Here is a 23,698-nt window from a genome sequence, read left to right on the forward strand (position 1 = left end):
ACTTCTTCTTTCTTTTCTTTTTTTCTTCATACGAAGGATGCCCTCTTGAACGCAGGAGCAAAACATTTGAGAGAAGCAGCCTCTTTTGTAGGTCCCACACACGCACACTGCTTAGCTTTGTCAAACAGGAGGCCAGTGCAGAAGCTTTTGAAGCAGCCAGGACACAGGTGATGGCTGCGGGGGAGCTGCTTTCCTCCTCAGGCCCACAGGTTTTCCTGTTTTGTGTCTCAGGCAAGTAATGATGGCACATGATCTATTGACTTGAGTTGGACTAATGTCCATTGTTGTTGTGAATTTTGCGTAGCAGGCCCCTAGTGAGTGCAGGAGCAGAAAAAGTGTTCAAGCAGCGTGTGAGAAACATGAAGTGTTCTTTGTCTGGCAAAGGCAAGTGCAAGATACTGCTTGTAAGGATTGCTTTGCAATGCCTGGCAGGCCCAGCAGGAACTTTGGCAGCAAAGGTTATGAAGCCAAAGTGACACGTGCGTTTGCCTTCAAATACTTTGTGGGCAAGCTAGCCGTCTATCTGAACAAGCTCCTCACCCCTAGCACATGCAACACTTATCATGGGACTTAACATGTGACTCCAAAACACTGTTGATGGCCCCAAGGTTGAACAAAGTATCCGGCCGCTTCTCCTTCTCTTACCGTGCACCCCAAAACTGGAACAATCTACAGGAGACTCTCATCCGCCACCATCAGCAGTCTAAGTTCTTTGAAAAGTAAAGCTGCTGTCTCCCATTTGAATGTAGTCTGTAAGTGTTCCATCCGCCTCTAACATATACTGTACTATGTGTTACTGTGCATGCAATGTCTTGTATACAATGTATAACCTTGCTGACTTCATGTAACAATGTATTTGTAAGCATGTATTTGTAAGCATGATAACTTTGTGGCCAGGACATGGTTTGAAATGAGAGGTAGCTCTGAATGTATTACTACTTCCTGGTAAAACATTTGCTAGCGAAATCAATCTAGTGAAGAAAGGAAGGATGAAAAGTTGTTTTGCTGCCGCCGAGTTTGTTGCTGTTGTGAATGTGCAAGAAAAAAATGAGCATTGAGAAGATTGCCCCTCCTGTTAAGTGTTGATAGCAATGAAAAGCAAAAGCCTACAGCACCTGGTATTCCCAGGCGGTCTCCCATCCAAGTTACTAACCAGGCCTGACCCTGCTTAGCGTCCGAGATCAGACGAGATCAGGCGCATTCAGGGTGGTGTGGCCGTAGGCAAAGACAGTGCTCACTTTGTGTCCTGTTATATACGCATGCTGCTCTTGTGGTGTCACTGCCTGGTTCCTCCCACATGCTGCTTTTTCACATGCTGCTTTTTCACATGCTGCTTTTCACATGCTGCTTTTTCACATGCTGCTTTTTCACATGCTGCTTTTTCACATGCTGCCTTTTCACATGCTGCTTTTTCACATGCTGCTTAGCCTTCATTCATTTGTGCAGTGTAGCAATTGCATGTCCTCTACACTTTCATGTCAATTTGCTTTGGACTATTTGGATGAAGAAGAACATTATATGAGCAATCTTTTTTCATGTGTTGGCCGTTGTTGGGAAGCTACTTCTTCTTTCTTTTCTTTTTTCTTCATACGAAGGATGCCCTCTTGAACGCAGGAGCAAAACATTTGAGAGAAGCAGCCTCTTTTGTAGGTCCCACACACGCACACTGCTTAGCTTTGTCAAACAGGAGGCCAGTGCAGAAGCTTTTGAAGCAGCCAGGACACAGGTGATGGCTGCGGGGGAGCTGCTTTCCTCCTCAGGCCCACAGGTTTTCCTGTTTTGTGTCTCAGGCAAGTAATGATGGCACATGATCTATTGACTTGAGTTGGACTAATGTCCATTGTTGTTGTGAATTTTGCGTAGCAGGCCCTAGTGAGTGCAGGAGCAGAAAAAGTGTTCAAGCAGCGTGTGAGAAACATGAAGTGTTCTTTGTCTGGCAAAGGCAAGTGCAAGATACTGCTTGTAAGGATTGCTTTGCAATGCCTGGCAGGCCCAGCAGGAACTTTGGCAGCAAAGGTTATGAAGCCAAAGTGACACGTGCGTTTGCCTTCAAATACTTTGTGGGCAAGCTAGCCGTCTATCTGAACAAGCTCCTCACCCCTAGCACATGCAACACTTATCATGGGACTTAACATGTGACTCCAAAACACTGTTGATGGCCCCAAGGTTGAACAAAGTATCCGGCCGCTTCTCCTTCTCTTACCGTGCACCCCAAAACTGGAACAATCTACAGGAGACTCTCATCCGCCACCATCAGCAGTCTAAGTTCTTTGAAAAGTAAAGCTGCTGTCTCCCATTTGAATGTAGTCTGTAAGTGTTCCATCCGCCTCTAACATATACTGTACTATGTGTTACTGTGCATGCAATGTCTTGTATACAATGTATAACCTTGCTGACTTCATGTAACAATGTATTTGTAAGCATGTATTTGTAAGCATGATAACTTTGTGGCCAGGACATGGTTTGAAATGAGAGGTAGCTCTGAATGTATTACTACTTCCTGGTAAAACATTTGCTAGCGAAATCAATCTAGTGAAGAAAGGAAGGATGAAAAGTTGTTTTGCTGCCGCCGAGTTTGTTGCTGTTGTGAATGTGCAAGAAAAAAATGAGCATTGAGAAGATTGCCCCCTCCTGTTAAGTGTTGATAGCAATGAAAAGCAAAAGCCTACAGCACCTGGTATTCCCAGGCGGTCTCCCATCCAAGTACTAACCAGGCCCGACCCTGCTTAGCTTCCGAGATCAGACGAGATCGGGCGCATTCAGGGTGGTGTGGCCGTAGGCAAAGACAGTGCTCACTTTGTGTCCTGTTATACGCATGCTGCTCTTGTGGTGTCACTGCCTGGTTCCTCCCACATGCTGCTTTTTCACATGCTGCTTTTTCACATGCTGCTTTTTCACATGCTGCTTTTTCACATGCTGCTTTTTCACATGCTGCTTTTTCACATGCTGCTTTTTCACATGCTGCTTAGCCTTCATTCATTTGTGCAGTGTAGCAATTGCATGTCCTCTACACTTTCATGTCAATTTGCTTTGGACTATTTGGATGAAGAAGAACATTATATGAGCAATCTTTTTTCATGTGTTGGCCGTTGTTGGGAAGCTACTTCTTCTTTCTTTTCTTTTTTTCTTCATACGAGGGATGCCCTCTTGAACGCAGGAGCAAAACATTTGAGAGAAGCAGCCTCTTTTGTAGGTCCCACACACGCACACTGCTTAGCTTTGTCAAACAGGAGGCCAGTGCAGAAGCTCTTGAAGCAGCCAGGACACAGGTGATGGCTGCGGGGGAGCTGCTTTCCTCCTCAGGCCCACAGGTTTTCCTGTTTTGTGTCTCAGGCAAGTAATGATGGCACATGATCTATTGACTTGAGTTGGACTAATGTCCATTGTTGTTGTGAATTTTCCCAGGCAAATAGTGAAATGTTACAATGTCCATTGTTGTTGTGAATTTTCCCAGGCAAATAGTGAAATGTTCCATTGCCCCTTTGTGCACACTTGACGTCAGCGGCCTTAACGAAACATGGAGGAAATAAGTGAGCCCGTGCTGTGTTCTCTGCTGCTGCTTTTTTTTGTGAGTAGGCTTTTGGGCCTAAACATGCAGAGGAGCCAGGGAAGGCATGCAAGGCCTTGAAGCTACGGAAGAGGCCCTGCAGCTGGGCTTTGCTATGGAGGATGGCTGTGCAATGCGTAGCAGGCCCCTAGTGAGTGCAGGAGCAGAAAAAGTGTTCAAGCAGCGTGTGAGAAACATGAAGTGTTCTTTGTCTGGCAAAGGCAAGTGCAAGATACTGCTTGTAAGGATTGCTTTGCAATGCCTGGCAGGCCCAGCAGGAACTTTGGCAGCAAAGGTTATGAAGCCAAAGTGACACGTGCGTTTGCCTTCAAATACTTTGTGGGCAAGCTAGCCGTCTATCTGAACAAGCTCCTCACCCCTAGCACATGCAACACTTATCATGGGACTTAACATGTGACTCCAAAACACTGTTGATGGCCCCAAGGTTGAACAAAGTATCCGGCCGCTTCTCCTTCTCTTACCGTGCACCCCAAAACTGGAACAATCTACAGGAGACTCTCACCCGCCACCATCAGCAGTCTAAGTTCTTTGAAAAGTAAAGCTGCTGTCTCCCATTTGAATGTAGTCTGTAAGTGTTCCATCCGCCTCTAACATATACTGTACTATGTGTTACTGTGCATGCAATGTCTTGTATACAATGTATAACCTTGCTGACTTCATGTAACAATGTATTTGTAAGCATGTATTTGTAAGCATGATAACTTTGTGGCCAGGACATGGTTTGAAATGAGAGGTAGCTCTGAATGTATTACTACTTCCTGGTAAAACATTTGCTAGCGAAATCAATCTAGTGAAGAAAGGAAGGATGAAAAGTTGTTTTGCTGCCGCCGAGTTTGTTGCTGTTGTGAATGTGCAAGAAAAAAATGAGCATTGAGAAGATTGCCCCCTCCTGTTAAGTGTTGATAGCAATGAAAAGCAAAAGCCTACAGCACCTGGTATTCCCAGGCGGTCTCCCATCCAAGTACTAACCAGGCCTGACCCTGCTTAGCGTCCGAGATCAGACGAGATCAGGCGCATTCAGGGTGGTGTGGCCGTAGGCAAAGACAGTGCTCACTTTGTGTCCTGTTATATACGCATGCTGCTCTTGTGGTGTCACTGCCTGGTTCCTCCCACATGCTGCTTTTTCACATGCTGCTTTTTCACATGCTGCTTTTTCACATGCTGCTTTTTCACATGCTGCTTTTTCACATGCTGCTTTTTCACATGCTGCCTTTTCACATGCTGCTTTTTCACATGCTGCTTAGCCTTCATTCATTTGTGCAGTGTAGCAATTGCATGTCCTCTACACTTTCATGTCAATTTGCTTTGGACTATTTGGATGAAGAAGAACATTATATGAGCAATCTTTTTTCATGTGTTGGCCGTTGTTGGGAAGCTACTTCTTCTTTCTTTTCTTTTTTTCTTCATACGAAGGATGCCCTCTTGAACGCAGGAGCAAAACATTTGAGAGAAGCAGCCTCTTTTGTAGGTCCCACACACGCACACTGCTTAGCTTTGTCAAACAGGAGGCCAGTGCAGAAGCTTTTGAAGCAGCCAGGACACAGGTGATGGCTGCGGGGGAGCTGCTTTCCTCCTCAGGCCCACAGGTTTTCCTGTTTTGTGTCTCAGGCAAGTAATGATGGCACATGATCTATTGACTTGAGTTGGACTAATGTCCATTGTTGTTGTGAATTTTGCGTAGCAGGCCCCTAGTGAGTGCAGGAGCAGAAAAAGTGTTCAAGCAGCGTGTGAGAAACATGAAGTGTTCTTTGTCTGGCAAAGGCAAGTGCAAGATACTGCTTGTAAGGATTGCTTTGCAATGCCTGGCAGGCCCAGCAGGAACTTTGGCAGCAAAGGTTATGAAGCCAAAGTGACACGTGCGTTTGCCTTCAAATACTTTGTGGGCAAGCTAGCCGTCTATCTGAACAAGCTCCTCACCCCTAGCACATGCAACACTTATCATGGGACTTAACATGTGACTCCAAAACACTGTTGATGGCCCCAAGGTTGAACAAAGTATCCGGCCGCTTCTCCTTCTCTTACCGTGCACCCCAAAACTGGAACAATCTACAGGAGACTCTCATCCGCCACCATCAGCAGTCTAAGTTCTTTGAAAAGTAAAGCTGCTGTCTCCCATTTGAATGTAGTCTGTAAGTGTTCCATCCGCCTCTAACATATACTGTACTATGTGTTACTGTGCATGCAATGTCTTGTATACAATGTATAACCTTGCTGACTTCATGTAACAATGTATTTGTAAGCATGTATTTGTAAGCATGATAACTTTGTGGCCAGGACATGGTTTGAAATGAGAGGTAGCTCTGAATGTATTACTACTTCCTGGTAAAACATTTGCTAGCGAAATCAATCTAGTGAAGAAAGGAAGGATGAAAAGTTGTTTTGCTGCCGCCGAGTTTGTTGCTGTTGTGAATGTGCAAGAAAAAAATGAGCATTGAGAAGATTGCCCCCTCCTGTTAAGTGTTGATAGCAATGAAAAGCAAAAGCCTACAGCACCTGGTATTCCCAGGCGGTCTCCCATCCAAGTACTAACCAGGCCTGACCCTGCTTAGCGTCCGAGATCAGACGAGATCAGGCGCATTCAGGGTGGTGTGGCCGTAGGCAAAGACAGTGCTCACTTTGTGTCCTGTTATATACGCATGCTGCTCTTGTGGTGTCACTGCCTGGTTCCTCCCACATGCTGCTTTTTCACATGCTGCTTTTTCACATGCTGCTTTTTCACATGCTGCTTTTTCACATGCTGCTTTTTCACATGCTGCTTTTTCACATGCTGCCTTTTCACATGCTGCTTTTTCACATGCTGCTTAGCCTTCATTCATTTGTGCAGTGTAGCAATTGCATGTCCTCTACACTTTCATGTCAATTTGCTTTGGACTATTTGGATGAAGAAGAACATTATATGAGCAATCTTTTTTCATGTGTTGGCCGTTGTTGGGAAGCTACTTCTTCTTTCTTTTCTTTTTTTCTTCATACGAAGGATGCCCTCTTGAACGCAGGAGCAAAACATTTGAGAGAAGCAGCCTCTTTTGTAGGTCCCACACACGCACACTGCTTAGCTTTGTCAAACAGGAGGCCAGTGCAGAAGCTTTTGAAGCAGCCAGGACACAGGTGATGGCTGCGGGGGAGCTGCTTTCCTCCTCAGGCCCACAGGTTTTCCTGTTTTGTGTCTCAGGCAAGTAATGATGGCACATGATCTATTGACTTGAGTTGGACTAATGTCCATTGTTGTTGTGAATTTTGCGTAGCAGGCCCCTAGTGAGTGCAGGAGCAGAAAAAGTGTTCAAGCAGCGTGTGAGAAACATGAAGTGTTCTTTGTCTGGCAAAGGCAAGTGCAAGATACTGCTTGTAAGGATTGCTTTGCAATGCCTGGCAGGCCCAGCAGGAACTTTGGCAGCAAAGGTTATGAAGCCAAAGTGACACGTGCGTTTGCCTTCAAATACTTTGTGGGCAAGCTAGCCGTCTATCTGAACAAGCTCCTCACCCCTAGCACATGCAACACTTATCATGGGACTTAACATGTGACTCCAAAACACTGTTGATGGCCCCAAGGTTGAACAAAGTATCCGGCCGCTTCTCCTTCTCTTACCGTGCACCCCAAAACTGGAACAATCTACAGGAGACTCTCATCCGCCACCATCAGCAGTCTAAGTTCTTTGAAAAGTAAAGCTGCTGTCTCCCATTTGAATGTAGTCTGTAAGTGTTCCATCCGCCTCTAACATATACTGTACTATGTGTTACTGTGCATGCAATGTCTTGTATACAATGTATAACCTTGCTGACTTCATGTAACAATGTATTTGTAAGCATGTATTTGTAAGCATGATAACTTTGTGGCCAGGACATGGTTTGAAATGAGAGGTAGCTCTGAATGTATTACTACTTCCTGGTAAAACATTTGCTAGCGAAATCAATCTAGTGAAGAAAGGAAGGATGAAAAGTTGTTTTGCTGCCGCCGAGTTTGTTGCTGTTGTGAATGTGCAAGAAAAAAATGAGCATTGAGAAGATTGCCCCCTCCTGTTAAGTGTTGATAGCAATGAAAAGCAAAAGCCTACAGCACCTGGTATTCCCAGGCGGTCTCCCATCCAAGTACTAACCAGGCCCGACCCTGCTTAGCTTCCGAGATCAGACGAGATCGGGCGCATTCAGGGTGGTGTGGCCGTAGGCAAAGACAGTGCTCACTTTGTGTCCTGTTATACGCATGCTGCTCTTGTGGTGTCACTGCCTGGTTCCTCCCACATGCTGCTTTTTCACATGCTGCTTTTTCACATGCTGCTTTTTCACATGCTGCTTTTTCACATGCTGCTTTTTCACATGCTGCTTTTTCACATGCTGCTTAGCCTTCATTCATTTGTGCAGTGTAGCAATTGCATGTCCTCTACACTTTCATGTCAATTTGCTTTGGACTATTTGGATGAAGAAGAACATTATATGAGCAATCTTTTTTCATGTGTTGGCCGTTGTTGGGAAGCTACTTCTTCTTTCTTTTCTTTTTTTCTTCATACGAGGGATGCCCTCTTGAACGCAGGAGCAAAACATTTGAGAGAAGCAGCCTCTTTTGTAGGTCCCACACACGCACACTGCTTAGCTTTGTCAAACAGGAGGCCAGTGCAGAAGCTCTTGAAGCAGCCAGGACACAGGTGATGGCTGCGGGGGAGCTGCTTTCCTCCTCAGGCCCACAGGTTTTCCTGTTTTGTGTCTCAGGCAAGTAATGATGGCACATGATCTATTGACTTGAGTTGGACTAATGTCCATTGTTGTTGTGAATTTTGCGTAGCAGGCCCCTAGTGAGTGCAGGAGCAGAAAAAGTGTTCAAGCAGCGTGTGAGAAACATGAAGTGTTCTTTGTCTGGCAAAGGCAAGTGCAAGATACTGCTTGTAAGGATTGCTTTGCAATGCCTGGCAGGCCCAGCAGGAACTTTGGCAGCAAAGGTTATGAAGCCAAAGTGACACGTGCGTTTGCCTTCAAATACTTTGTGGGCAAGCTAGCCGTCTATCTGAACAAGCTCCTCACCCCTAGCACATGCAACACTTATCATGGGACTTAACATGTGACTCCAAAACACTGTTGATGGCCCCAAGGTTGAACAAAGTATCCGGCCGCTTCTCCTTCTCTTACCGTGCACCCCAAAACTGGAACAATCTACAGGAGACTCTCATCCGCCACCATCAGCAGTCTAAGTTCTTTGAAAAGTAAAGCTGCTGTCTCCCATTTGAATGTAGTCTGTAAGTGTTCCATCCGCCTCTAACATATACTGTACTATGTGTTACTGTGCATGCAATGTCTTGTATACAATGTATAACCTTGCTGACTTCATGTAACAATGTATTTGTAAGCATGTATTTGTAAGCATGATAACTTTGTGGCCAGGACATGGTTTGAAATGAGAGGTAGCTCTGAATGTATTACTACTTCCTGGTAAAACATTTGCTAGCGAAATCAATCTAGTGAAGAAAGGAAGGATGAAAAGTTGTTTTGCTGCCGCCGAGTTTGTTGCTGTTGTGAATGTGCAAGAAAAAAATGAGCATTGAGAAGATTGCCCCCTCCTGTTAAGTGTTGATAGCAATGAAAAGCAAAAGCCTACAGCACCTGGTATTCCCAGGCGGTCTCCCATCCAAGTACTAACCAGGCCCGACCCTGCTTAGCTTCCGAGATCAGACGAGATCGGGCGCATTCAGGGTGGTGTGGCCGTAGGCAAAGACAGTGCTCACTTTGTGTCCTGTTATACGCATGCTGCTCTTGTGGTGTCACTGCCTGGTTCCTCCCACATGCTGCTTTTTCACATGCTGCTTTTTCACATGCTGCTTTTTCACATGCTGCTTTTTCACATGCTGCTTTTTCACATGCTGCTTTTTCACATGCTGCTTAGCCTTCATTCATTTGTGCAGTGTAGCAATTGCATGTCCTCTACACTTTCATGTCAATTTGCTTTGGACTATTTGGATGAAGAAGAACATTATATGAGCAATCTTTTTTCATGTGTTGGCCGTTGTTGGGAAGCTACTTCTTCTTTCTTTTCTTTTTTTCTTCATACGAGGGATGCCCTCTTGAACGCAGGAGCAAAACATTTGAGAGAAGCAGCCTCTTTTGTAGGTCCCACACACGCACACTGCTTAGCTTTGTCAAACAGGAGGCCAGTGCAGAAGCTCTTGAAGCAGCCAGGACACAGGTGATGGCTGCGGGGGAGCTGCTTTCCTCCTCAGGCCCACAGGTTTTCCTGTTTTGTGTCTCAGGCAAGTAATGATGGCACATGATCTATTGACTTGAGTTGGACTAATGTCCATTGTTGTTGTGAATTTTGCGTAGCAGGCCCCTAGTGAGTGCAGGAGCAGAAAAAGTGTTCAAGCAGCGTGTGAGAAACATGAAGTGTTCTTTGTCTGGCAAAGGCAAGTGCAAGATACTGCTTGTAAGGATTGCTTTGCAATGCCTGGCAGGCCCAGCAGGAACTTTGGCAGCAAAGGTTATGAAGCCAAAGTGACACGTGCGTTTGCCTTCAAATACTTTGTGGGCAAGCTAGCCGTCTATCTGAACAAGCTCCTCACCCCTAGCACATGCAACACTTATCATGGGACTTAACATGTGACTCCAAAACACTGTTGATGGCCCCAAGGTTGAACAAAGTATCCGGCCGCTTCTCCTTCTCTTACCGTGCACCCCAAAACTGGAACAATCTACAGGAGACTCTCATCCGCCACCATCAGCAGTCTAAGTTCTTTGAAAAGTAAAGCTGCTGTCTCCCATTTGAATGTAGTCTGTAAGTGTTCCATCCGCCTCTAACATATACTGTACTATGTGTTACTGTGCATGCAATGTCTTGTATACAATGTATAACCTTGCTGACTTCATGTAACAATGTATTTGTAAGCATGTATTTGTAAGCATGATAACTTTGTGGCCAGGACATGGTTTGAAATGAGAGGTAGCTCTGAATGTATTACTACTTCCTGGTAAAACATTTGCTAGCGAAATCAATCTAGTGAAGAAAGGAAGGATGAAAAGTTGTTTTGCTGCCGCCGAGTTTGTTGCTGTTGTGAATGTGCAAGAAAAAAATGAGCATTGAGAAGATTGCCCCCTCCTGTTAAGTGTTGATAGCAATGAAAAGCAAAAGCCTACAGCACCTGGTATTCCCAGGCGGTCTCCCATCCAAGTACTAACCAGGCCCGACCCTGCTTAGCTTCCGAGATCAGACGAGATCGGGCGCATTCAGGGTGGTGTGGCCGTAGGCAAAGACAGTGCTCACTTTGTGTCCTGTTATACGCATGCTGCTCTTGTGGTGTCACTGCCTGGTTCCTCCCACATGCTGCTTTTTCACATGCTGCTTTTTCACATGCTGCTTTTTCACATGCTGCTTTTTCACATGCTGCTTTTTCACATGCTGCTTTTTCACATGCTGCTTTTTCACATGCTGCTTAGCCTTCATTCATTTGTGCAGTGTAGCAATTGCATGTCCTCTACACTTTCATGTCAATTTGCTTTGGACTATTTGGATGAAGAAGAACATTATATGAGCAATCTTTTTTCATGTGTTGGCCGTTGTTGGGAAGCTACTTCTTCTTTCTTTTCTTTTTTTCTTCATACGAGGGATGCCCTCTTGAACGCAGGAGCAAAACATTTGAGAGAAGCAGCCTCTTTTGTAGGTCCCACACACGCACACTGCTTAGCTTTGTCAAACAGGAGGCCAGTGCAGAAGCTCTTGAAGCAGCCAGGACACAGGTGATGGCTGCGGGGGAGCTGCTTTCCTCCTCAGGCCCACAGGTTTTCCTGTTTTGTGTCTCAGGCAAGTAATGATGGCACATGATCTATTGACTTGAGTTGGACTAATGTCCATTGTTGTTGTGAATTTTCCCAGGCAAATAGTGAAATGTTACAATGTCCATTGTTGTTGTGAATTTTCCCAGGCAAATAGTGAAATGTTCCATTGCCCCTTTGTGCACACTTGACGTCAGCGGCCTTAACGAAACATGGAGGAAATAAGTGAGCCCGTGCTGTGTTCTCTGCTGCTGCTTTTTTTTGTGAGTAGGCTTTTGGGCCTAAACATGCAGAGGAGCCAGGGAAGGCATGCAAGGCCTTGAAGCTACGGAAGAGGCCCTGCAGCTGGGCTTTGCTATGGAGGATGGCTGTGCAATGCGTAGCAGGCCCCTAGTGAGTGCAGGAGCAGAAAAAGTGTTCAAGCAGCGTGTGAGAAACATGAAGTGTTCTTTGTCTGGCAAAGGCAAGTGCAAGATACTGCTTGTAAGGATTGCTTTGCAATGCCTGGCAGGCCCAGCAGGAACTTTGGCAGCAAAGGTTATGAAGCCAAAGTGACACGTGCGTTTGCCTTCAAATACTTTGTGGGCAAGCTAGCCGTCTATCTGAACAAGCTCCTCACCCCTAGCACATGCAACACTTATCATGGGACTTAACATGTGACTCCAAAACACTGTTGATGGCCCCAAGGTTGAACAAAGTATCCGGCCGCTTCTCCTTCTCTTACCGTGCACCCCAAAACTGGAACAATCTACAGGAGACTCTCACCCGCCACCATCAGCAGTCTAAGTTCTTTGAAAAGTAAAGCTGCTGTCTCCCATTTGAATGTAGTCTGTAAGTGTTCCATCCGCCTCTAACATATACTGTACTATGTGTTACTGTGCATGCAATGTCTTGTATACAATGTATAACCTTGCTGACTTCATGTAACAATGTATTTGTAAGCATGTATTTGTAAGCATGATAACTTTGTGGCCAGGACATGGTTTGAAATGAGAGGTAGCTCTGAATGTATTACTACTTCCTGGTAAAACATTTGCTAGCGAAATCAATCTAGTGAAGAAAGGAAGGATGAAAAGTTGTTTTGCTGCCGCCGAGTTTGTTGCTGTTGTGAATGTGCAAGAAAAAAATGAGCATTGAGAAGATTGCCCCCTCCTGTTAAGTGTTGATAGCAATGAAAAGCAAAAGCCTACAGCACCTGGTATTCCCAGGCGGTCTCCCATCCAAGTACTAACCAGGCCTGACCCTGCTTAGCGTCCGAGATCAGACGAGATCAGGCGCATTCAGGGTGGTGTGGCCGTAGGCAAAGACAGTGCTCACTTTGTGTCCTGTTATATACGCATGCTGCTCTTGTGGTGTCACTGCCTGGTTCCTCCCACATGCTGCTTTTTCACATGCTGCTTTTTCACATGCTGCTTTTTCACATGCTGCTTTTTCACATGCTGCTTTTTCACATGCTGCTTTTTCACATGCTGCCTTTTCACATGCTGCTTTTTCACATGCTGCTTAGCCTTCATTCATTTGTGCAGTGTAGCAATTGCATGTCCTCTACACTTTCATGTCAATTTGCTTTGGACTATTTGGATGAAGAAGAACATTATATGAGCAATCTTTTTTCATGTGTTGGCCGTTGTTGGGAAGCTACTTCTTCTTTCTTTTCTTTTTTTCTTCATACGAAGGATGCCCTCTTGAACGCAGGAGCAAAACATTTGAGAGAAGCAGCCTCTTTTGTAGGTCCCACACACGCACACTGCTTAGCTTTGTCAAACAGGAGGCCAGTGCAGAAGCTTTTGAAGCAGCCAGGACACAGGTGATGGCTGCGGGGGAGCTGCTTTCCTCCTCAGGCCCACAGGTTTTCCTGTTTTGTGTCTCAGGCAAGTAATGATGGCACATGATCTATTGACTTGAGTTGGACTAATGTCCATTGTTGTTGTGAATTTTGCGTAGCAGGCCCCTAGTGAGTGCAGGAGCAGAAAAAGTGTTCAAGCAGCGTGTGAGAAACATGAAGTGTTCTTTGTCTGGCAAAGGCAAGTGCAAGATACTGCTTGTAAGGATTGCTTTGCAATGCCTGGCAGGCCCAGCAGGAACTTTGGCAGCAAAGGTTATGAAGCCAAAGTGACACGTGCGTTTGCCTTCAAATACTTTGTGGGCAAGCTAGCCGTCTATCTGAACAAGCTCCTCACCCCTAGCACATGCAACACTTATCATGGGACTTAACATGTGACTCCAAAACACTGTTGATGGCCCCAAGGTTGAACAAAGTATCCGGCCGCTTCTCCTTCTCTTACCGTGCACCCCAAAACTGGAACAATCTACAGGAGACTCTCATCCGCCACCATCAGCAGTCTAAGTTCTTTGAAAAGTAAAGCTGCTGTCTCCCATTTGAATGTAGTCTGTAAGTGTTCCATCCGCCTCTAACATATACTGTACTATGTGTTACTGTGCATGCAATGTCTTGTATACAATGTATAACCTTGCTGACTTCATGTAACAATGTATTTGTAAGCATGTATTTGTAAGCATGATAACTTTGTGGCCAGGACATGGTTTGAAATGAGAGGTAGCTCTGAATGTATTACTACTTCCTGGTAAAACATTTGCTAGCGAAATCAATCTAGTGAAGAAAGGAAGGATGAAAAGTTGTTTTGCTGCCGCCGAGTTTGTTGCTGTTGTGAATGTGCAAGAAAAAAATGAGCATTGAGAAGATTGCCCCCTCCTGTTAAGTGTTGATAGCAATGAAAAGCAAAAGCCTACAGCACCTGGTATTCCCAGGCGGTCTCCCATCCAAGTACTAACCAGGCCCGACCCTGCTTAGCTTCCGAGATCAGACGAGATCGGGCGCATTCAGGGTGGTGTGGCCGTAGGCAAAGACAGTGCTCACTTTGTGTCCTGTTATACGCATGCTGCTCTTGTGGTGTCACTGCCTGGTTCCTCCCACATGCTGCTTTTTCACATGCTGCTTTTTCACATGCTGCTTTTTCACATGCTGCTTTTTCACATGCTGCTTTTTCACATGCTGCTTTTTCACATGCTGCTTAGCCTTCATTCATTTGTGCAGTGTAGCAATTGCATGTCCTCTACACTTTCATGTCAATTTGCTTTGGACTATTTGGATGAAGAAGAACATTATATGAGCAATCTTTTTTCATGTGTTGGCCGTTGTTGGGAAGCTACTTCTTCTTTCTTTTCTTTTTTTCTTCATACGAGGGATGCCCTCTTGAACGCAGGAGCAAAACATTTGAGAGAAGCAGCCTCTTTTGTAGGTCCCACACACGCACACTGCTTAGCTTTGTCAAACAGGAGGCCAGTGCAGAAGCTCTTGAAGCAGCCAGGACACAGGTGATGGCTGCGGGGGAGCTGCTTTCCTCCTCAGGCCCACAGGTTTTCCTGTTTTGTGTCTCAGGCAAGTAATGATGGCACATGATCTATTGACTTGAGTTGGACTAATGTCCATTGTTGTTGTGAATTTTCCCAGGCAAATAGTGAAATGTTACAATGTCCATTGTTGTTGTGAATTTTCCCAGGCAAATAGTGAAATGTTCCATTGCCCCTTTGTGCACACTTGACGTCAGCGGCCTTAACGAAACATGGAGGAAATAAGTGAGCCCGTGCTGTGTTCTCTGCTGCTGCTTTTTTTTGTGAGTAGGCTTTTGGGCCTAAACATGCAGAGGAGCCAGGGAAGGCATGCAAGGCCTTGAAGCTACGGAAGAGGCCCTGCAGCTGGGCTTTGCTATGGAGGATGGCTGTGCAATGCGTAGCAGGCCCCTAGTGAGTGCAGGAGCAGAAAAAGTGTTCAAGCAGCGTGTGAGAAACATGAAGTGTTCTTTGTCTGGCAAAGGCAAGTGCAAGATACTGCTTGTAAGGATTGCTTTGCAATGCCTGGCAGGCCCAGCAGGAACTTTGGCAGCAAAGGTTATGAAGCCAAAGTGACACGTGCGTTTGCCTTCAAATACTTTGTGGGCAAGCTAGCCGTCTATCTGAACAAGCTCCTCACCCCTAGCACATGCAACACTTATCATGGGACTTAACATGTGACTCCAAAACACTGTTGATGGCCCCAAGGTTGAACAAAGTATCCGGCCGCTTCTCCTTCTCTTACCGTGCACCCCAAAACTGGAACAATCTACAGGAGACTCTCACCCGCCACCATCAGCAGTCTAAGTTCTTTGAAAAGTAAAGCTGCTGTCTCCCATTTGAATGTAGTCTGTAAGTGTTCCATCCGCCTCTAACATATACTGTACTATGTGTTACTGTGCATGCAATGTCTTGTATACAATGTATAACCTTGCTGACTTCATGTAACAATGTATTTGTAAGCATGTATTTGTAAGCATGATAACTTTGTGGCCAGGACATGGTTTGAAATGAGAGGTAGCTCTGAATGTATTACTACTTCCTGGTAAAACATTTGCTAGCGAAATCAATCTAGTGAAGAAAGGAAGGATGAAAAGTTGTTTTGCTGCCGCCGAGTTTGTTGCTGTTGTGAATGTGCAAGAAAAAAATGAGCATTGAGAAGATTGCCCCCTCCTGTTAAGTGTTGATAGCAATGAAAAGCAAAAGCCTACAGCACCTGGTATTCCCAGGCGGTCTCCCATCCAAGTACTAACCAGGCCTGACCCTGCTTAGCGTCCGAGATCAGACGAGATCAGGCGCATTCAGGGTGGTGTGGCCGTAGGCAAAGACAGTGCTCACTTTGTGTCCTGTTATATACGCATGCTGCTCTTGTGGTGTCACTGCCTGGTTCCTCCCACATGCTGCTTTTTCACATGCTGCTTTTTCACATGCTGCTTTTTCACATGCTGCTTTTTCACATGCTGCTTTTTCACATGCTGCTTTTTCACATGCTGCCTTTTCACATGCTGCTTTTTCACATGCTGCTTAGCCTTCATTCATTTGTGCAGTGTAGCAATTGCATGTCCTCTACACTTTCATGTCAATTTGCTTTGGACTATTTGGATGAAGAAGAACATTATATGAGCAATCTTTTTTCATGTGTTGGCCGTTGTTGGGAAGCTACTTCTTCTTTCTTTTCTTTTTTTCTTCATACGAAGGATGCCCTCTTGAACGCAGGAGCAAAACATTTGAGAGAAGCAGCCTCTTTTGTAGGTCCCACACACGCACACTGCTTAGCTTTGTCAAACAGGAGGCCAGTGCAGAAGCTTTTGAAGCAGCCAGGACACAGGTGATGGCTGCGGGGGAGCTGCTTTCCTCCTCAGGCCCACAGGTTTTCCTGTTTTGTGTCTCAGGCAAGTAATGATGGCACATGATCTATTGACTTGAGTTGGACTAATGTCCATTGTTGTTGTGAATTTTGCGTAGCAGGCCCCTAGTGAGTGCAGGAGCAGAAAAAGTGTTCAAGCAGCGTGTGAGAAACATGAAGTGTTCTTTGTCTGGCAAAGGCAAGTGCAAGATACTGCTTGTAAGGATTGCTTTGCAATGCCTGGCAGGCCCAGCAGGAACTTTGGCAGCAAAGGTTATGAAGCCAAAGTGACACGTGCGTTTGCCTTCAAATACTTTGTGGGCAAGCTAGCCGTCTATCTGAACAAGCTCCTCACCCCTAGCACATGCAACACTTATCATGGGACTTAACATGTGACTCCAAAACACTGTTGATGGCCCCAAGGTTGAACAAAGTATCCGGCCGCTTCTCCTTCTCTTACCGTGCACCCCAAAACTGGAACAATCTACAGGAGACTCTCATCCGCCACCATCAGCAGTCTAAGTTCTTTGAAAAGTAAAGCTGCTGTCTCCCATTTGAATGTAGTCTGTAAGTGTTCCATCCGCCTCTAACATATACTGTACTATGTGTTACTGTGCATGCAATGTCTTGTATACAATGTATAACCTTGCTGACTTCATGTAACAATGTATTTGTAAGCATGTATTTGTAAGCATGATAACTTTGTGGCCAGGACATGGTTTGAAATGAGAGGTAGCTCTGAATGTATTACTACTTCCTGGTAAAACATTTGCTAGCGAAATCAATCTAGTGAAGAAAGGAAGGATGAAAAGTTGTTTTGCTGCCGCCGAGTTTGTTGCTGTTGTGAATGTGCAAGAAAAAAATGAGCATTGAGAAGATTGCCCCCTCCTGTTAAGTGTTGATAGCAATGAAAAGCAAAAGCCTACAGCACCTGGTATTCCCAGGCGGTCTCCCATCCAAGTACTAACCAGGCCCGACCCTGCTTAGCTTCCGAGATCAGACGAGATCGGGCGCATTCAGGGTGGTGTGGCCGTAGGCAAAGACAGTGCTCACTTTGTGTCCTGTTATACGCATGCTGCTCTTGTGGTGTCACTGCCTGGTTCCTCCCACATGCTGCTTTTTCACATGCTGCTTTTTCACATGCTGCTTTTTCACATGCTGCTTTTTCACATGCTGCTTTTTCACATGCTGCTTTTTCACATGCTGCTTTTTCACATGCTGCTTAGCCTTCATTCATTTGTGCAGTGTAGCAATTGCATGTCCTCTACACTTTCATGTCAATTTGCTTTGGACTATTTGGATGAAGAAGAACATTATATGAGCAATCTTTTTTCATGTGTTGGCCGTTGTTGGGAAGCTACTTCTTCTTTCTTTTCTTTTTTTCTTCATACGAGGGATGCCCTCTTGAACGCAGGAGCAAAACATTTGAGAGAAGCAGCCTCTTTTGTAGGTCCCACACACGCACACTGCTTAGCTTTGTCAAACAGGAGGCCAGTGCAGAAGCTCTTGAAGCAGCCAGGACACAGGTGATGGCTGCGGGGGAGCTGCTTTCCTCCTCAGGCCCACAGGTTTTCCTGTTTTGTGTCTCAGGCAAGTAATGATGGCACATGATCTATTGACTTGAGTTGGACTAATGTCCATTGTTGTTGTGAATTTTCCCAGGCAAATAGTGAAATGTTACAATGTCCATTGTTGTTGTGAATTTTCCCAGGCAAATAGTGAAATGTTCCATTGCCCCTTTGTGCACACTTGACGTCAGCGGCCTTAACGAAACATGGAGGAAATAAGTGAGCCCGTGCTGTGTTCTCTGCTGCTGCTTTTTTTTGTGAGTAGGCTTTTGGGCCTAAACATGCAGAGGAGCCAGGGAAGGCATGCAAGGCCTTGAAGCTACGGAAGAGGCCCTGCAGCTGGGCTTTGCTATGGAGGATGGCTGTGCAATGCGTAGCAGGCCCCTAGTGAGTGCAGGAGCAGAAAAAGTGTTCAAGCAGCGTGTGAGAAACATGAAGTGTTCTTTGTCTGGCAAAGGCAAGTGCAAGATACTGCTTGTAAGGATTGCTTTGCAATGCCTGGCAGGCCCAGCAGGAACTTTGGCAGCAAAGGTTATGAAGCCAAAGTGACACGTGCGTTTGCCTTCAAATACTTTGTGGGCAAGCTAGCCGTCTATCTGAACAAGCTCCTCACCCCTAGCACATGCAACACTTATCATGGGACTTAACATGTGACTCCAAAACACTGTTGATGGCCCCAAGGTTGAACAAAGTATCCGGCCGCTTCTCCTTCTCTTACCGTGCACCCCAAAACTGGAACAATCTACAGGAGACTCTCACCCGCCACCATCAGCAGTCTAAGTTCTTTGAAAAGTAAAGCTGCTGTCTCCCATTTGAATGTAGTCTGTAAGTGTTCCATCCGCCTCTAACATATACTGTACTATGTGTTACTGTGCATGCAATGTCTTGTATACAATGTATAACCTTGCTGACTTCATGTAACAATGTATTTGTAAGCATGTATTTGTAAGCATGATAACTTTGTGGCCAGGACATGGTTTGAAATGAGAGGTAGCTCTGAATGTATTACTACTTCCTGGTAAAACATTTGCTAGCGAAATCAATCTAGTGAAGAAAGGAAGGATGAAAAGTTGTTTTGCTGCCGCCGAGTTTGTTGCTGTTGTGAATGTGCAAGAAAAAAATGAGCATTGAGAAGATTGCCCCCTCCTGTTAAGTGTTGATAGCAATGAAAAGCAAAAGCCTACAGCACCTGGTATTCCCAGGCGGTCTCCCATCCAAGTACTAACCAGGCCTGACCCTGCTTAGCGTCCGAGATCAGACGAGATCAGGCGCATTCAGGGTGGTGTGGCCGTAGGCAAAGACAGTGCTCACTTTGTGTCCTGTTATATACGCATGCTGCTCTTGTGGTGTCACTGCCTGGTTCCTCCCACATGCTGCTTTTTCACATGCTGCTTTTTCACATGCTGCTTTTTCACATGCTGCTTTTTCACATGCTGCTTTTTCACATGCTGCTTTTTCACATGCTGCCTTTTCACATGCTGCTTTTTCACATGCTGCTTAGCCTTCATTCATTTGTGCAGTGTAGCAATTGCATGTCCTCTACACTTTCATGTCAATTTGCTTTGGACTATTTGGATGAAGAAGAACATTATATGAGCAATCTTTTTTCATGTGTTGGCCGTTGTTGGGAAGCTACTTCTTCTTTCTTTTCTTTTTTTCTTCATACGAAGGATGCCCTCTTGAACGCAGGAGCAAAACATTTGAGAGAAGCAGCCTCTTTTGTAGGTCCCACACACGCACACTGCTTAGCTTTGTCAAACAGGAGGCCAGTGCAGAAGCTTTTGAAGCAGCCAGGACACAGGTGATGGCTGCGGGGGAGCTGCTTTCCTCCTCAGGCCCACAGGTTTTCCTGTTTTGTGTCTCAGGCAAGTAATGATGGCACATGATCTATTGACTTGAGTTGGACTAATGTCCATTGTTGTTGTGAATTTTGCGTAGCAGGCCCCTAGTGAGTGCAGGAGCAGAAAAAGTGTTCAAGCAGCGTGTGAGAAACATGAAGTGTTCTTTGTCTGGCAAAGGCAAGTGCAAGATACTGCTTGTAAGGATTGCTTTGCAATGCCTGGCAGGCCCAGCAGGAACTTTGGCAGCAAAGGTTATGAAGCCAAAGTGACACGTGCGTTTGCCTTCAAATACTTTGTGGGCAAGCTAGCCGTCTATCTGAACAAGCTCCTCACCCCTAGCACATGCAACACTTATCATGGGACTTAACATGTGACTCCAAAACACTGTTGATGGCCCCAAGGTTGAACAAAGTATCCGGCCGCTTCTCCTTCTCTTACCGTGCACCCCAAAACTGGAACAATCTACAGGAGACTCTCATCCGCCACCATCAGCAGTCTAAGTTCTTTGAAAAGTAAAGCTGCTGTCTCCCATTTGAATGTAGTCTGTAAGTGTTCCATCCGCCTCTAACATATACTGTACTATGTGTTACTGTGCATGCAATGTCTTGTATACAATGTATAACCTTGCTGACTTCATGTAACAATGTATTTGTAAGCATGTATTTGTAAGCATGATAACTTTGTGGCCAGGACATGGTTTGAAATGAGAGGTAGCTCTGAATGTATTACTACTTCCTGGTAAAACATTTGCTAGCGAAATCAATCTAGTGAAGAAAGGAAGGATGAAAAGTTGTTTTGCTGCCGCCGAGTTTGTTGCTGTTGTGAATGTGCAAGAAAAAAATGAGCATTGAGAAGATTGCCCCCTCCTGTTAAGTGTTGATAGCAATGAAAAGCAAAAGCCTACAGCACCTGGTATTCCCAGGCGGTCTCCCATCCAAGTACTAACCAGGCCTGACCCTGCTTAGCGTCCGAGATCAGACGAGATCAGGCGCATTCAGGGTGGTGTGGCCGTAGGCAAAGACAGTGCTCACTTTGTGTCCTGTTATATACGCATGCTGCTCTTGTGGTGTCACTGCCTGGTTCCTCCCACATGCTGCTTTTTCACATGCTGCTTTTTCACATGCTGCTTTTTCACATGCTGCTTTTTCACATGCTGCTTTTTCACATGCTGCTTTTTCACATGCTGCCTTTTCACATGCTGCTTTTTCACATGCTGCTTAGCCTTCATTCATTTGTGCAGTGTAGCAATTGCATGTCCTCTACACTTTCATGTCAATTTGCTTTGGACTATTTGGATGAAGAAGAACATTATATGAGCAATCTTTTTTCATGTGTTGGCCGTTGTTGGGAAGCTACTTCTTCTTTCTTTTCTTTTTTTCTTCATACGAAGGATGCCCTCTTGAACGCAGGAGCAAAACATTTGAGAGAAGCAGCCTCTTTTGTAGGTCCCACACACGCACACTGCTTAGCTTTGTCAAACAGGAGGCCAGTGCAGAAGCTTTTGAAGCAGCCAGGACACAGGTGATGGCTGCGGGGGAGCTGCTTTCCTCCTCAGGCCCACAGGTTTTCCTGTTTTGTGTCTCAGGCAAGTAATGATGGCACATGATCTATTGACTTGAGTTGGACTAATGTCCATTGTTGTTGTGAATTTTGCGTAGCAGGCCCCTAGTGAGTGCAGGAGCAGAAAAAGTGTTCAAGCAGCGTGTGAGAAACATGAAGTGTTCTTTGTCTGGCAAAGGCAAGTGCAAGATACTGCTTGTAAGGATTGCTTTGCAATGCCTGGCAGGCCCAGCAGGAACTTTGGCAGCAAAGGTTATGAAGCCAAAGTGACACGTGCGTTTGCCTTCAAATACTTTGTGGGCAAGCTAGCCGTCTATCTGAACAAGCTCCTCACCCCTAGCACATGCAACACTTATCATGGGACTTAACATGTGACTCCAAAACACTGTTGATGGCCCCAAGGTTGAACAAAGTATCCGGCCGCTTCTCCTTCTCTTACCGTGCACCCCAAAACTGGAACAATCTACAGGAGACTCTCATCCGCCACCATCAGCAGTCTAAGTTCTTTGAAAAGTAAAGCTGCTGTCTCCCATTTGAATGTAGTCTGTAAGTGTTCCATCCGCCTCTAACATATACTGTACTATGTGTTACTGTGCATGCAATGTCTTGTATACAATGTATAACCTTGCTGACTTCATGTAACAATGTATTTGTAAGCATGTATTTGTAAGCATGATAACTTTGTGGCCAGGACATGGTTTGAAATGAGAGGTAGCTCTGAATGTATTACTACTTCCTGGTAAAACATTTGCTAGCGAAATCAATCTAGTGAAGAAAGGAAGGATGAAAAGTTGTTTTGCTGCCGCCGAGTTTGTTGCTGTTGTGAATGTGCAAGAAAAAAATGAGCATTGAGAAGATTGCCCCCTCCTGTTAAGTGTTGATAGCAATGAAAAGCAAAAGCCTACAGCACCTGGTATTCCCAGGCGGTCTCCCATCCAAGTACTAACCAGGCCCGACCCTGCTTAGCTTCCGAGATCAGACGAGATCGGGCGCATTCAGGGTGGTGTGGCCGTAGGCAAAGACAGTGCTCACTTTGTGTCCTGTTATACGCATGCTGCTCTTGTGGTGTCACTGCCTGGTTCCTCCCACATGCTGCTTTTTCACATGCTGCTTTTTCACATGCTGCTTTTTCACATGCTGCTTTTTCACATGCTGCTTTTTCACATGCTGCTTTTTCACATGCTGCTTTTTCACATGCTGCTTAGCCTTCATTCATTTGTGCAGTGTAGCAATTGCATGTCCTCTACACTTTCATGTCAATTTGCTTTGGACTATTTGGATGAAGAAGAACATTATATGAGCAATCTTTTTTCATGTGTTGGCCGTTGTTGGGAAGCTACTTCTTCTTTCTTTTCTTTTTTTCTTCATACGAGGGATGCCCTCTTGAACGCAGGAGCAAAACATTTGAGAGAAGCAGCCTCTTTTGTAGGTCCCACACACGCACACTGCTTAGCTTTGTCAAACAGGAGGCCAGTGCAGAAGCTCTTGAAGCAGCCAGGACACAGGTGATGGCTGCGGGGGAGCTGCTTTCCTCCTCAGGCCCACAGGTTTTCCTGTTTTGTGTCTCAGGCAAGTAATGATGGCACATGATCTATTGACTTGAGTTGGACTAATGTCCATTGTTGTTGTGAATTTTGCGTAGCAGGCCCCTAGTGAGTGCAGGAGCAGAAAAAGTGTTCAAGCAGCGTGTGAGAAACATGAAGTGTTCTTTGTCTGGCAAAGGCAAGTGCAAGATACTGCTTGTAAGGATTGCTTTGCAATGCCTGGCAGGCCCAGCAGGAACTTTGGCAGCAAAGGTTATGAAGCCAAAGTGACACGTGCGTTTGCCTTCAAATACTTTGTGGGCAAGCTAGCCGTCTATCTGAACAAGCTCCTCACCCCTAGCACATGCAACACTTATCATGGGACTTAACATGTGACTCCAAAACACTGTTGATGGCCCCAAGGTTGAACAAAGTATCCGGCCGCTTCTCCTTCTCTTACCGTGCACCCCAAAACTGGAACAATCTACAGGAGACTCTCATCCGCCACCATCAGCAGTCTAAGTTCTTTGAAAAGTAAAGCTGCTGTCTCCCATTTGAATGTAGTCTGTAAGTGTTCCATCCGCCTCTAACATATACTGTACTATGTGTTACTGTGCATGCAATGTCTTGTATACAATGTATAACCTTGCTGACTTCATGTAACAATGTATTTGTAAGCATGTATTTGTAAGCATGAT

At 45.4% G+C, this 23,698-nt stretch overlaps 1 protein-coding gene and 14 non-coding genes across 15 annotated transcripts in view; 1 reads left to right on the top strand and 14 right to left on the bottom strand.

The window, feature by feature from the left end:
- LOC142488078 (uncharacterized) overlaps positions 1 to 23,698 on the top strand; it is a 908,622-nt gene that overhangs the window by 102,407 nt on the left and 782,517 nt on the right. The window lies entirely within an intron of this gene.
- LOC142488891 (5S ribosomal RNA) lies at positions 1,104 to 1,223 on the bottom strand. The gene has a single exon (XR_012799703.1). It is a non-coding gene; the product is annotated as a 5S ribosomal RNA (ribosomal RNA).
- LOC142488875 (5S ribosomal RNA) lies at positions 2,663 to 2,781 on the bottom strand. The gene has a single exon (XR_012799687.1). It is a non-coding gene; the product is annotated as a 5S ribosomal RNA (ribosomal RNA).
- On the bottom strand, positions 4,489 to 4,607 carry LOC142488882 (5S ribosomal RNA). Its single transcript, XR_012799694.1, has one exon. It is a non-coding gene; the product is annotated as a 5S ribosomal RNA (ribosomal RNA).
- Positions 6,050 to 6,168, bottom strand: LOC142488883 (5S ribosomal RNA). Its single transcript, XR_012799695.1, has one exon. It is a non-coding gene; the product is annotated as a 5S ribosomal RNA (ribosomal RNA).
- On the bottom strand, positions 7,611 to 7,729 carry LOC142488952 (5S ribosomal RNA). The gene has a single exon (XR_012799748.1). It is a non-coding gene; the product is annotated as a 5S ribosomal RNA (ribosomal RNA).
- LOC142488963 (5S ribosomal RNA) lies at positions 9,140 to 9,258 on the bottom strand. Its single transcript, XR_012799759.1, has one exon. It is a non-coding gene; the product is annotated as a 5S ribosomal RNA (ribosomal RNA).
- On the bottom strand, positions 10,669 to 10,787 carry LOC142488974 (5S ribosomal RNA). The gene has a single exon (XR_012799770.1). It is a non-coding gene; the product is annotated as a 5S ribosomal RNA (ribosomal RNA).
- LOC142488884 (5S ribosomal RNA) lies at positions 12,495 to 12,613 on the bottom strand. Its single transcript, XR_012799696.1, has one exon. It is a non-coding gene; the product is annotated as a 5S ribosomal RNA (ribosomal RNA).
- LOC142488986 (5S ribosomal RNA) lies at positions 14,056 to 14,174 on the bottom strand. Its single transcript, XR_012799781.1, has one exon. It is a non-coding gene; the product is annotated as a 5S ribosomal RNA (ribosomal RNA).
- LOC142488885 (5S ribosomal RNA) lies at positions 15,867 to 15,985 on the bottom strand. The gene has a single exon (XR_012799697.1). It is a non-coding gene; the product is annotated as a 5S ribosomal RNA (ribosomal RNA).
- LOC142488881 (5S ribosomal RNA) lies at positions 17,428 to 17,546 on the bottom strand. Its single transcript, XR_012799693.1, has one exon. It is a non-coding gene; the product is annotated as a 5S ribosomal RNA (ribosomal RNA).
- On the bottom strand, positions 19,254 to 19,372 carry LOC142488886 (5S ribosomal RNA). Its single transcript, XR_012799698.1, has one exon. It is a non-coding gene; the product is annotated as a 5S ribosomal RNA (ribosomal RNA).
- On the bottom strand, positions 20,815 to 20,933 carry LOC142488887 (5S ribosomal RNA). The gene has a single exon (XR_012799699.1). It is a non-coding gene; the product is annotated as a 5S ribosomal RNA (ribosomal RNA).
- LOC142488892 (5S ribosomal RNA) lies at positions 22,376 to 22,494 on the bottom strand. The gene has a single exon (XR_012799704.1). It is a non-coding gene; the product is annotated as a 5S ribosomal RNA (ribosomal RNA).

This window comes from Ascaphus truei, chromosome 2 (assembly GCF_040206685.1).
Source record: "Ascaphus truei isolate aAscTru1 chromosome 2, aAscTru1.hap1, whole genome shotgun sequence".
Lineage (NCBI taxonomy): Eukaryota > Metazoa > Chordata > Amphibia > Anura > Ascaphidae > Ascaphus > Ascaphus truei.